At 57.3% G+C, this 13,399-nt stretch overlaps 1 protein-coding gene across 3 annotated transcripts in view; it reads left to right on the top strand.

Annotated features, from left to right (window-relative positions):
• The window catches only part of ST3GAL1 (ST3 beta-galactoside alpha-2,3-sialyltransferase 1), a 90,252-nt gene that overhangs the window by 59,317 nt on the left and 17,536 nt on the right, over nucleotides 1-13,399 (top strand). The window lies entirely within an intron of this gene.

The following is a 13,399-nucleotide window of genomic DNA, read 5'->3' as shown; positions in this document are numbered from 1 at the left end:
AGGATTTGCATCAGCCCATTTTCTAGATGAGCTGGTCGCATAGCTGGCCAAACATTAGAGCTAGAACTGAGATGGTGCTTTCTTGCCATATGTTACATCTCCCCCAGATGCATTGGGAGACAGGCCTCCCTGTCCAGCCTCAGTTTCTTTCCAAGGCCCAAGGGTGGCCCTCCAGCCCACCAGCTTTTCAAAGCCAGCCTCTCACCTCTGCATTTTTGGAAGAGGTAAAGCAACACCTGTGCTTAAAAATCAATTGTGCAGAACAAGAGGTCTTTAAAAGGCTGTGCTCCGCAAGTGGGAGGCCCTTTGATGGGCCTAGGGAAAAAGCCATGCGGTCCTCAGCCCCCAGCCTCAGGAGGGAGCTCCGCGTGGGATGGTCGGGGAACTCAGCCTGTGACTGGCTGGGCCAGAGCTGGGGCAAGCCGGCTACATCCCCGCAGCAATTGTCTCACCGTGTCCCTGTCCCTGGCGTTCTTTTGCAGCCCACTGCTTGCTCCTTTCCTGCCCGACTCACCTCCTCAGTTGGCCGGACAGTGAGCTGCAGCTGCGAGGGCCTGGGGGGTGGGGCTGGGAGAGCAGCGCAGGCGCAGGGTCAGTGGCAGAGAGCTCCTGGGAAGAGCCAGTCCCTTACCACATGGGTGGTCCTGGGCAAGTCACTTCACGTCTGGGGCCTCATTCCCCTTTACTGTGAAATGGGCACGTGAATGGACTCGATGAGTAGACAGACGCCAAGCTCTTAGACCAGCTCCAGCACTGCCCTCCGCAGGCTGCACAGTGAGTGTCTGCCCTTAGCAGGATTGATAGAGAAGGAAACAGGGCGTCTGCGAGGCCTGCAGGGACCAGGGGCCTCATTCTCTCGGCCTGTCCTTGCAGGTTTGCTTGCGGTCCCTGTACTGCATTCAGGTGCAAGCTGTCGGTGGGGCAGGAGGCTCTGGAACCTTCCACATTACCCTGTGGGAGATGTACTGTCCACCTGCTCCCTGGAGCCGCGGCTTATCAGATGTGTGACTCTGAGCAAGTCGCCTAACCTCCCTGAGCCCTTTGCCAAAGCAGTGCTGCACAGAGACGCTTCTTCCTCATTGGTGGTTGCACAGGGTAGGAAAGGTAAAGCTCCAGCTCGGGTGCTTCTCCATCCTGGACATCGTCCCTCATGGCTTTAAGTGCAAACACTCGCAGACAGTGTCGTTCCTGGTCTGGTTTAAATCGGGTTTGAATCTTGGGCCCGTGGCTCACCGTGTGACTGGAGCAGTTAGCTGGGCTCCTTCTTTCCATTTCTTCATCATGAAAGAAGTCTGACCGCACTTGCCAAGCTGCTGAGAAAATCACATGCGCTGACCTAGGAAAAGCGCCGGCTCAGCGCCTTGTTCCCAGCCAGTGTGTGAGGGAGTGCACGTCACCACTCCACCTTCCCAGCATCCGCGTGCAGCCCTCCTGGGTGCCAGGCCTCCCTGTCCCCAGTGCTGGGTCTGGGCCAGAGCAGCCTCTGTCCTCCGGACGGGTCCTCTGGGCCTCCGTGGGCCTGGCCTGCCCTGTTCACCCTCCTTTTCCGCCTTGAGCCTCGGCGTGGGTGCCTGGTGTGTGGTAAGGCTAAAATGTCAACTCTCCAGGTCATGGTGCCCAGTTGTTTGGCCAGGCAAGCCCTGGGCTGTTGTGATCCAAGGGCATTTCATGGTCTTGAACCATCAGGGAGCCGCTGGCATAGACGGCTGGTTACGGCTACAAGCAGCTGAGGCGATCGCGGGCAGCAGTGAGTGACGTCTCACCCAATCAGCCGAAGGCCTTCAAAGGGGAGGCGATTTCAGCTTCCACAGAGAGAATTCCCATCCCTGCCTGAGACAGCCAGCGCCTCCTGGGGAGCTCCGTCGGAGCCCCTGGTTGGCAGCCTGTCCTGCTGAATTTGGCCCGGCGCGTCCCCACTGTCGCGTGAGAGAACTTGATACAATCTCGTGCTGTTTGCAGATATCTCCTGTGGGTTCTGTTTCCCTGGTCTCAGCCGCTCTGGAAGGGCCCAGCCCCGCCGCGATGCCAGCCCTTGCCGCTCCGGCCGCCGAGCCCACAGGCCGCGCCGTGGCCTGCTCCGCCCTCCGTCCAGTGGGAACGACCGCACTCCTCTCCCGAGGGCTGCACTCAGGAGGGGCCCCAGCAAGTTGGCGTGGGTGCAGAGCGCAGCGGAGCTGAGCGGGCAGGTCTCGGTGACGAGAGTGGCCCTCCCGCTCCTCCTGAGGGGGCACCCATGGGACTGGGCTCCCCGGAGACTGCGGCACCCCTCCACCCACTGATTTGGGGGATGGCTCAAGGCAGATGCCCACCTCGTCACGTGCTGGGTCTCTGGCCATTTGAGCAGCCAGGCTGACGCTGCCGTCTGAACCCCAATTCAGACATCACTAGGGATGTGTCCCCCGCCCCTCTTCAGGGAGTCTGGGGAGAGGGCTCCCCTTTAAGCGCCAGGGCAGCCTGGCTAGTCTCAGCTGCAGACCCCAGGTCCCATAGACACAAGCTCTTTGGATCCAGCCAGCAGACCCCCGGGGCAGGAGTGGGGGAGATTAATCATTTTAAACCATCTTTCCTCGTCATGACTCCAGCGCCACCCAAATCCGTGGACTTCTTTTGTCTTCTGCAGGCAGGTGGGTGTACATCCAGCGCCGCTCCTGAAATTCCTTGTCGGGTCACATGCTTCTAATGCTGTTCGGATGTCTTTGGAGTCCACATTTAGCACCTCTCAGTCCACACACGAGTTTTGTGGAGTTAAATTCCTTTTGTGCAACTCAAACTTTGAAAATACAGCCAGCTCCTTCTCACGTGACCCTAATCCTTGTCGAGCACGTTTCTCCGGGGTGCTTCTCCACACCGCCAATTCTGAAGCATGCTTCAAGGGAATCCTTATTTTCCCCCAACTCCCCAGGAAAAGATCCACAGGATGTACCAGCATCAAAAGCGCAAGATTTGCCAACACAAGAGAGGGTTCCCATAGTTTCTGCCGTCACAAGAGACGGTTCCCCCAGCTTCTGCCAGCTCTTCTCAGAGGTTAGAAATGGTAGGGTCAGGGCAGGGGGAGCTCACGGGGAAATCGAGGCCCCAGTGGAGGTGGACTTGCCGCTGGAAGGCCAGTTCCAGTCACCGCAGTCCCCTGCTCACAGGCCAGCGGGGCCGCCCAAGGCCGTCATCCCAGGTCCACGTTCCTAAGAGTTCCGCCGTCCTGCCCTGCCCCTCTCAGCCAGGCTGAAGGCCTTCCTGCTCTCCATACTGGTGCACCCTGTGCTTTGGGGGGACCTGCTCTAATGCCTGTTTCCCAGCCTCTCTCTTCTCTCCCCCATCAGAGCCCTGAGTCTCCAAGACCCATCCCAGCAGCCACCTCCTTCCCGGGGCCCTCCCTCTTCCTTGGGTGGCCCCCAGCTTGTCCCTTGGGCATCACCAGGACCCTGGCTTCACCTCCTTGGAGGCGCAGGCCCCTCTCCGGCTGTACGGCTGCCACGCGCTGGGAGCGGGTGCTGGGGGAGGAGGTGTGGACGGACAGGTGTGTGTGGAGCTGCTTTGCAGGGGCCCAGCCTGTCCCCGAGGGAGGGAAGAGCAAGCTCCGGAACCAGCCCCCGTCCTTCCGTGCTGCGTGACCTCGAGGCAGTTGCTTTCTTCCAGGGGCCTCGGGTCTCCTCATCTGTAAAATGGGGCTGATAGTCCTCCTCCCCCATAAGACCTGAAACTGCCCGTTTCATACCCTGGCTAGTCCCCACGGAGCAGCACAGCCTTGGGAAAGCTCAGCTGCTCAGCGCCACGGCCGCCGCGTCTGCAAAGGAGAGCCAGTGGGACTTGCCCACAGAGCCCGGTCGCCATAGCCAGGCGCCTGCACAAAACGCTGTGCTCCATGATGGCACTGTCCGGGACGGGGACACGGTGGGCTGCCAGATCAGTACTGAGGTAGAGGGCAAGAGGGCAGGGGGCTCCACCACGTGCGGCTAGAGTCCCCTGTGACCTTGGTGCTGGGAGAACAGGATTGTTGCCACCACTTTGCTAGAAGAGCAGGAGCAGGGAGCAAACTAGCTGGAGAGGGCAGGGCCAATCGGACCAGAGGGGCTGGGGGCCCAGCCGGAGGTGGTCACACCTAAGTCACCACCCGGGACAGCCCCGGGCAGCAGGGACCGCTGGCTGTTGCAGGCCTGGCTGAGTATCAGAGGCGATGCTGGGAGGGGCTGGTGGTCGGGCCTCGTTAAATTGCTCCCTACGGGCCCTGGGCTGAGCCCAGAGGGACAAAGCCTGCTGCTGGATGAGTTCCCGGGACAGCCGCGGGAGCCAAGGGTGGAGGATTCCATAAAGAAGTGCCACCTGAGGCAGGGAGGGGAGCTGGGGCGCTGGAGGGCGCATTATCGGGGTATCCAGGTATCCTCTTCCTGCGAATCCCGAGGCTGTGGGGGCTGCTGATGAGCAGCTTGGTTCTTGGGGTGGGCAGCAGGGCTGCCTGGGCGCACACCTCCAGGGTGTGCTAATTGCACAGAGCACCATGTCCACACGCCCTTCGCAGCAGTGCTGCAGGCGGGACTGAGGGGCTACCGTACGGTCACCTTCCCGGCAGGACAGTGGAGGGGAGATTAATGGTAGGGTGCTGGGAAACCGCAAGGCGGGAGGGTCCCTGGGGGATGGAAGTGGTGGGACATTACAGCCTTGGGGCTGAAGGGCCAGTGGAGGAGAGGACAGTGGGGCCTGAGCTCAGCCCCTTCCCAGCTTCTACTGGAGACTGACCACAGCCAGCAGCTGCCCCCTGTTGTGCCCTGCGGTCAGTCTCCTGGGCACAGGGTGGTGGAGGAGGAGGAGAGAACAGGTGTGGGGCCTGAGCCCCCGCTGCAAGGCCGCAGCCACAGACATGGGCAGGGGGCGCCAGGCCATGGGGTGGCCCTCTGGGGGGTGGCCTGCCGGCCTCCCACACCCTGTCTTTATGGGCCCCAGGCCTTGCCTGCCCAGCCCTGCCGCCCCGTCTTGGTCTCCTCTGGGCTGCTCTCCACTTCTTTCCTCCAATTCCCCAGAACCCCCCTCTCTGGACAGGCCTTGGAACCCACCGCCCTCCCTGCCAGGGGGCTGCGCGTGTCCTGTCTCCAGTCCCCGTGCCTTGGGCCATCATGCCTGCCCAGGAGGCCTGCCCAAGGCTTCTCCTTCCTCGCCTCAAAAGCTGTTCTCCGATTTTTGGGTGATTCTTAACCTCTTCCTTCCCCCACCCCACAATTTTAAGTTTCCAGAGGGCAAGGGTGAGGGTTATTTTACTTCCCCACCCATGGCATGTCCAGCACTTAACAGAGTGACTGCTGTAGAGCAGATGCCCCGTACGTAGCTGTTGAATGAGAGCGAGAGGCGAAATCCGAGGGTGTTACCAAGATAAAATGGGATGTCAGGTGGAAAGTATCTGGTAGTTGACCTTCAACTCAACAAATGTGTTTTCCTCTCCATTCTAAACCATGCCATCAATACACACTTCTTACTTCTCAAAGGAAGGGTGATACCAGGCCAGGGTGAAATTGTTTTAATATCAATACTGATATCAAATATCCTTTATTAAGGTCAACCCTTAGCACTGATTCTGACGTGTATTAAATACTCGATGAAATAGCAGTCTTATAATATAAGGGCTCTTTCTTGGGGAAGTGGCTGCCAGGGCCAACTGTCCGTTCGTTTGTTAGCTCAGCTGAGTCTGGGGTGAGCAGGCCTGGGTGATGGTCCCCATTTTACAGAGGAGGAACCCAGGCACTGAGATGTGGCCTGGTCGTGAGGCCCGAGGTGGCTCCGTGGCCTGGCCTTCTGGATCAGGGGCTGCTGCCCCACGGCAGGGCCTGGCCCCTCATCCCCTGGAAGGCACGGGAAGGAGAGAGTCCTCGGGGCAGCAAGCTGAGCGGCTGGGTTCCTTGGGGGCCTGTTTTTATCAAAGGGGGACTAGCCACCCCTAAACCCAGGAGTGATGGGAAGATGGTGGCTGGGAACACCTCTCAGGTGAGCCTCACCTGGCCAGGTTCCTCCTGGATGGTGCTTTCTGGGGGGGACCTGGGTCCACCCGCTGTGACACCTGGTCCCTCCTCACCCGGGGGAGGAGGGATGCATTGAGAGGGCCCAGTTCTGGGCTTGGCCTTGGGCATGCAAATGCCGGCTTCGTGGGTGACTCAGTGGGTGGAGCTGGGCTGGGGCGAGCTGAGCAGACCAGGAGAAGACAGAAGGGGGGACAGGAGCATTTACGCTCACCCCAAACTCGGGCATCTCAGGCGAGCCCTGTGCATCGCTCACGCCTCCTCCCACCACCCCAGAGGCGGGGGTCGTGGCCAGCCCCCTTCTCCAGCTGCAGGCCCCAAGACTCAGGGAAGAAGGCACGTGAACCCCAAACCTTGACACCAAGCGCTGGACCCTGGAGCTTCACCTCCTGCCAACGGCGGGACCTCACATGGGTGGCCAGATTGCGGGGGTCCTGTGTCTGCCTCCTCGAGGTGGGGTTTACGCAGGACAAACTGTCCCAGCTCAAGAGACTCTGGAGGGCTCAGGCTGTTGGACCCGACGTGGTGCTTCGAACAGGATCTGGCAGAGAGGAAGCCGTCCGTGCACGGGAGGGCCTCGCCCTTGCTGATGTCACCGCTGTGCGGGCTCCGTGGAGGGGGGATGGTTTTTAACGCTGCCAGATCTCAATGGCATCCAGAGAGCTGGGCCGGGGAAGCTGGGAAGGGTGGCCAGGCTGCCAGCCCCTGTAGGTCGGGTAAGGGACCCTTGCTCTCCAGCAGCAAGAGACAAGATGTCCCAAAGCCCTCAGGAGCCCCCGGGCTGCTGTGCCCGGAGCGAGCCTTTGACCAAGGGGTCGGAACCATGTGGACTCTGAGGCCGCACGGCCCCGGCCCCTCTCCTGGGAGGTTTCTGAACGACAGCCTGCAGTGAGCGGTAGACAGGGAGCCAGGAGGGTTCAGAGCCGGGCCGAGAGGTGGCCCTGTGCCACTGCCGGCTCCGAGGCCAGGAACAGGCGGCCTGGGGCAGGACCCGGGGCAGGGCAGCGCCCTGCCCACCCCAGCAAGACTTCCCAGCTGCTGCGAGCCTCCAGCTCTGACTCACTGTGCGCTGGTTTCTCGTTAGGCTCATTCTCTGAAGGGGGCCCTTGAGACCAGCCAGGCGCCCCCGCCCTGTGGCCTCTGCCCAGGGAACAGGGCAGCCCCCTTCTTGGAAACTGCTTGGGGCAGAGGAGATACTCAGTAATATGTCACTGTCGAAAGAAGGAGAGGAAGGAAGAGAGGCAGGAAAAAAGGAAGGGAGGGGAGGTTTGGACAACGATCCCAAGTCTGGAAAAGTCCTCGGTCTTGGCCGGGAGGCCAGCCCTGCCGTTCTCTGTACATACTCAATCCAGTTGCTTCTGCTCCCTGAGTCTTCTCATCCATAACTTGGCCATGGAAGGAGCTCCCACGTCTGAGCCCCTAAGTGAGTGCCAGGCAGCTCTGCACTTCATCCTCCCAGCATCCCTCACTGCGCAGCCTGAACTGCTGAACTGGAGCCACACCAGGCCTGGCTGAGCCTGAAGCCCGTGTTCTGGTCGCTCCCCTGTACACGGAGTTGCACAAAGGCTCAGAGGGCTTGTGGCCATGCCTGTGTATCGCAGACTGCAGAGGAAGATGCGAGGATCACGGCGGCCCCCAGTCCTGCCAGGAAGCCAGGAGGTAATTCTGAGAGTGGCCCGGGAACCAAGTATCAGAGGGGTGCACTGCCTCGCCCATGGCAACAGCCAGCAATGGGGAGCGTCCAGGTTTGTTCCAACTGTTGGTCACTATCCACTGGCAAGTGCTTTGCAGAACCAGAATAAGAAGGATTGTAAATGTCCAGTCATCAGGCCAGGTCTGGGGAGCAGCGTGAGACAGAGCCTTCCTTCTCAGTTACAAGCTCGGGGGCCTTCATTCCTCAATTCTTACTCTCTGCCACCTCCAGTCCCCACAGGAAGCCAGCCTGCACCCCAAAGGTCAGACATGGCAGGATCTGTCTCCGCAGGTCAGAAGGATCTGGAAGCGCTCAAGCATTCATGGTATTCTCGAGACGGCTTAGCCAGGAGGCCCTCGCTGTGCGTCTGGAGCTGGCGTCTGAGGGTGCTGGGAGGTGGTGCAGGGAGAGCCGCAGCCACACCCTTTGGGCCTAGTGATTGTTTCCTGCCCTCCCATCACCTTCGCTCTCTGCTGGGGTTAGGAGGTTGCCGTGGCACTTGGGGCCTCTCTGGATCCCGTTCTCTTCCCAGAGTTTGCCAAATCCCACATACGGACTGAACATCATACCAGGCCCCAGGACCTCAGAGGGACAAACAAAAGCTGCAGGGGTTTCCACTTCTGACAGTGGCAGAAACTGTGTCAGACAGTTTGTCGTAGGGAGAACGATCAAAGCAGGATAAAATAAAAATTCAGCTCTCAAAGGCATTAAAGGACAACTGAGGCAGCCAGGACTTCAGGGGCCGAGATCCTCCTAGAAGGGAAGTTTTCCTGCTTCTTGCCTGCACAAAGGGTAGGCTGATTTGTATGAGCAAAACTGTCCAGAGGACCAGCAGAGAGCTGCAGCTCTGAGGCTTTGGAAATCTCACAAGACTGAAGTAAAAAAAAAAAAAAAAAAAATTTAATGGAGTCCAAAACTACCAGGTCAGCTGGGGCCTGAAGGACCAAGACCCCAGAGCAAAGAGAACTACAGAGAAGAGAGCTCATTGCTCTTCCTCTTTTTCCTTAGAAGGCCTTTGCCAGCAGCTGAGATGCAGGGACAGAGCCTAAGCCAAGCAGCAAGCAGCAGGTGGGAGAGCTGACTTGGGGGCAGTCTCATAGAATAGGGAAGACAAATGCTGGAGATCAGAGCCTGTTTCGGAGGAGGGGCCTGGGCGGGCATCCCAGGCTTTCCTTTGAGAGGGGCTACCCACTAGGTGTGAGGGCAGGCAGAAATAGACTGGCCATCCCAAGGACTGAACTGCAGCCCCCTCCCCCAGGTCACCCGGTGGAGCAAGGTCTGTGTCCACGGGGGGAGCACTGATCCCTCCCACATGAGGTGCCTCCTCCAGAGCCTTGACAATGTTGCCTTCTACAGCGCTGACAATTACCAGGCAAGCCAGATGGCCTAAGGGAGAGAATCAAAAATAGACAATGAGCACTTTATCTATTATCTGGCATGATCTTTAAAATAACTGAATAATAGGTTTAAGAAGATTGATGGCAAGATGGAGAATTTCACAAGAAAACTGGAACATGTATTTTTAAAAAAAGAATCAGATAGGACTTCTAGAACTGAAAAATGCAATAACTGAAATGAAAAACTTAATATATGGTGCAAATCGATTCCACATAGCAGAAGGAAGGATTATTGAGGGTGTATTCATCTCAAGAAGTTGAAAAAATAACAGCAAATCAAAATCAAAGAAGTTTCAAGAAAGGAAATAGTGAAAATAATAGATAATGAAATAGAACAAATAGCCATCAGTGCATAGAAAGCCACGAGAGGAGGCAGAGGCCTGCAACGTAGCTCTGACTTTGCCACCATCTCGCTGTATGAACTTAGACAAGGCACTTGTGCTCCCTAGAATTTGTTGCCCATTTCAGGGAAACAAACCTGACAATAGCCCGCCTCACCCAGGTGAGGCAAGGAACACATGAAGACAGTTGTGGCAGCTTTTTATTAGAGGGTGGAATAGTACCAAGCAACCTGCTAATAACAAAAATGGAGTTTGAAACAATTCTTCTCTTTAGCCTGACATTTTCCCCCTTCCCCTATAACCACAGAGCAGATTATCTTCATTAGAACCTTCTTTAGGAAAGACTTGACTCCCTTGTGCCGCTGACCCCCATAGACTCTAGCCTGCACGCATGCTCCTTGCCCCTTGCAAAGTTCCCGGGCTCTGGGCGGGAGCTTGCTGCCGTTCTGCCTGTCCACTCCCCTCCCTCTCCTCTCCCCCCATGATTTTGGGAGACGTGGCTGGCCTCACCGCATGCTTGGCACCACAGATCTTGCCCCGTGGCGTCTTGGCCCGGGTTGCACTGCAGGGAGCCAGAGCTGGCATTGCCCCAGGAGCTGCAGGCTGCTTCACACTTACCAGAGCGCAGGCAACGCACACATTCCTCGTGCCTCCCCTGGGGCCGAGAAAGGGTAGCGTGAGTTCCTTTTCCACTGCAGTTTTTTGTTTGTTTTTAAGTCCTGGTGAAAGCACTAATAGACACCAGGCCAGAAGCCTCTGCTGGCTTGTGGGATCCAAATGTTCATCCCGGATTCAGAAATGCAGCAACCAGGCTGCACGGGAGAGGGCGTCTTGGTCCCACCGCTTCTGCGGCTCATGCGTGCCCTCTGTCCCAGCTCTCACCCCACCCCAGCGTTAAGGTCCCTCAGCAGAGCCAGGGCTGTGGAGGCCCTAACATCTCACCCAGGACCTTCCCTAATCCATGCAGCCCAGCAGCAGATAAACTTGTCCCTGCGCTTGGCACTGGGGACAGTCAGGAAGAGCTTCTTGGGCTTCTAGGTGCTGCAAAGAAGCCAGATGGGAGGGAGATCCCGTCACACCTCTGCTCAGACCCACCTGGTCCCCCACCCTGGCTCCTCTCTGGTCTCATCCCCTGCTACTCCCCTCCACGTGAACTCTGGGGCCTTGTCTGTGCCCATGAAGCTCCCCCTTAGAGCCCAACACAGGGACCTGTGAATAAATTGGATGAATGGACAGACCGTCATCAGTTGACCACTCAAGGAAGTGACTGGAATCTCTATGATCAGCCCTGTTTTCCTGTTAAAAGAATGGTTCAGAGAGGTTAGATAACTGGTTCAAGGTCACACAGCCTGGATTAGACCCAAAATCTCCCAAGTCTTGGCCTGTGCTTTCCTGACTCAGATATCAGCCCATGTGTTTCCCTTCATTTCAGTGTTCCTTCATGCCAGAAGCAGCCATGGGACACTGAGAGTGTGTCAGGTGACAGGCCACATGATGATGAGAATGTACTGTCATGGAGCTCCCAGGCCAGGGAGGGGACAGATAAGTAAAGAGTGCCAGAAGGGGAGCCAGGCACCGTAGTGGCCAGGAGTGGCCCTAAGACTTCCCGGGCCTGGGCAGGGCTTTCTCCAGGAATCCCCACCAGCGGGGCCCTGAAGAACGAGGAGGAGCCAGCTGGCCACGCGAGGTGGGGTCACTTTTCTGGACGGTGGGGACACCGTGGGCAGGAGTCCACGGCAGGAGGAAAAAGTACTTCCAGTTACTAGTAATCTGTCTTTTACAGTAATAGGGACATATTCGTCCCATACCTGGAAAGTCCAGGTGTAGGTGGCCTGCAGGTCTGGCTAGATCAGTTTCAGCACCATTTATCAGGGCCTCATTCAACTCCGAGCCTCTGCCACAGGACCTAGCAGAACGGCCTGTGCTTTGCATCCAAACAGCAGACCCGGCAGAGCAAAAGAAGGTCTCCTCGCTCCCCACCCATGCCAAGGTTTCACTCGGCCTCCGTAGTCAGCACACATGCCTGCCCCGGGGCCGTCGCCGTGCTGAGGCCGGCGGGAGCCCTCGGACTGGCCCAGCCAACCAGCGTCTGCCCTTGAAGCAGAGGAGGTGAATCAACTCCAAAGGCAGCGCTGCTTCTTGATGGGGAGGGCGGAAGGGGCACCTGTGTATACTGGGGTCCCACGGGGTCCCAAACACGAACCAAGCATCCATGAGAAGGGAAAGATGGAGCAGGAGGAGGGCCAGGCCGAGGTGCCCTGGCCAGCTGATCTGAGGAGCTTGGACTTTGCCTTGAGCTTGGACTTGGAGATACAGAAGCTGTAGGGGTTGCACCAAACACACGTTGGATGTTTCCAGGAAGTCACCGTTGTTGTTTCCTACTAAAAGCTATTCAGTCCCACTCCAACCCTTACTTTCCTTGGAAAAAAAATACCCTGCTTTACACATTGAGGAAATGATGAGACAAATAGGAATGGAGGGGGGAGTCATTCCAAGGAAAGCATGCTCAAGTGCAGGGCTGTGACAGTAACTGGCGAGCCCCAGGGAGTAGGTGAAGTCTGGGAAACTGTGGCATTCGAGAGGGTCCCCGATGGCTTTCTTTGATGAGGTGTACTCCCCTTTCTCTGTGTCCCTCCAGCTCTGGTGAGCTGAAGTCCAGCACAAGCTGTCCCCTCCAGGCTAATGCCCCACGCAGTCCCAACCAGGTTCCCAAGGGGGCTGGGTGGGGAGGCAGTGAACGGAAGCAGAGGACTGTGGATGGGATTCCAGCAGCCCTCCTCCTCTCCCTGGGACCTTGGGCGAAGCGCCGCGTCTCTTTGAGTCTCAGCCTCATTCAAGGACGAGATGGGAAACAAGCATCTAGCTCCCAGTCCTTTGAGGATAATCTGAAGAAATAGATGTGTGTGAACACACGGTCATGTCAGGGGCCTATCAGATCATGAAAGAATATGCGTGCCTTCCTGTATCACCAAGGGAACTCCACTGGAGAGACCTCTGAGTAGCTACGAGAAAGCGCACGTCGTTCTATTTTATCTTCCCAGCCCCTGTGTGATTAAAGGGTACCTCTGCCAGGGCTGTTAAAATGCCAGACTGGCTGGCTTAAACAAAAGGAACGTATCGTCCCACAGGCTAGATGTCCAAAGTCAGGGTGCCAGCAGGCTCAGGCGTCCTCTGAATTCCGTAGTCCTGTGGGCTTCCGGCAATCCATAGCTCGGCCTCCGTCACCTGCCGCCTGTCTCCTGTCGCCTCCTCACTCCTACACTGTCCTGTTTCCTCTAAGACAGGGCTTCTTCACCTTTTTTGTTTCACAGACCCCTTTGCCAGTCAGGAGAAAACCACAGGCCCCTTATTAAGTCCACACTATACGGTGTAGCATTTAATAAATAAATCAAGCCCGCACCAACGCGTCCCCACAAGAACAATATATTTTTGGACTTAAGTTCAAGCTCACGGACCCCCAGTTAAGAACCCCTGCTCAGCGATACTGGATTTAGGCCCACCCTGATTGAGTCGGGCCTCACTGTAACTACAAACGTGTTCAAAGATGCTGTTTACAAATGGACCTGGGGTTAAGACTTGAGCGTGTGTTGGTGGGAGACCGGATTTAGTTCAAAACAGAGGGCTTATTATCCTCTTCTCAGAAAGGGAAACCAAGGTCCAGGAAAGCTGAATAGCTCTCCCAAGGCCACGTAGCTTTTAAACCAGAATTTGAAGGCGAGCCATCTAAAACCCGCCCTGCCAAACTGCGGTTGAGTGGCAGAGCTTGACGGCCAGGGTAGAGAGCTGGAAGGCAGAGCCTGGGGCAGATCGGTTGTTGAAATTCAGGATCCAGGAGAGCGTGAAGGAGAGAGAAAGGAAGGAAAGCACTGTGGGCGCAGCCCCTGCCTGCGTCCCGGTGCACAGGTGCCACCGATGCATTTCACAAACTTGCACTGACAGCTCAGCTCGCACGTCCCAGGTTCTGGTTGC

Source organism: Dasypus novemcinctus, chromosome 14, assembly GCF_030445035.2.
Source record: "Dasypus novemcinctus isolate mDasNov1 chromosome 14, mDasNov1.1.hap2, whole genome shotgun sequence".
NCBI classification, from domain to species: Eukaryota; Metazoa; Chordata; class Mammalia; order Cingulata; family Dasypodidae; genus Dasypus; species Dasypus novemcinctus.
Note: the sequence above shows the minus strand (reverse complement) of the source record. Positions and strands in the feature narration are given on the sequence as shown.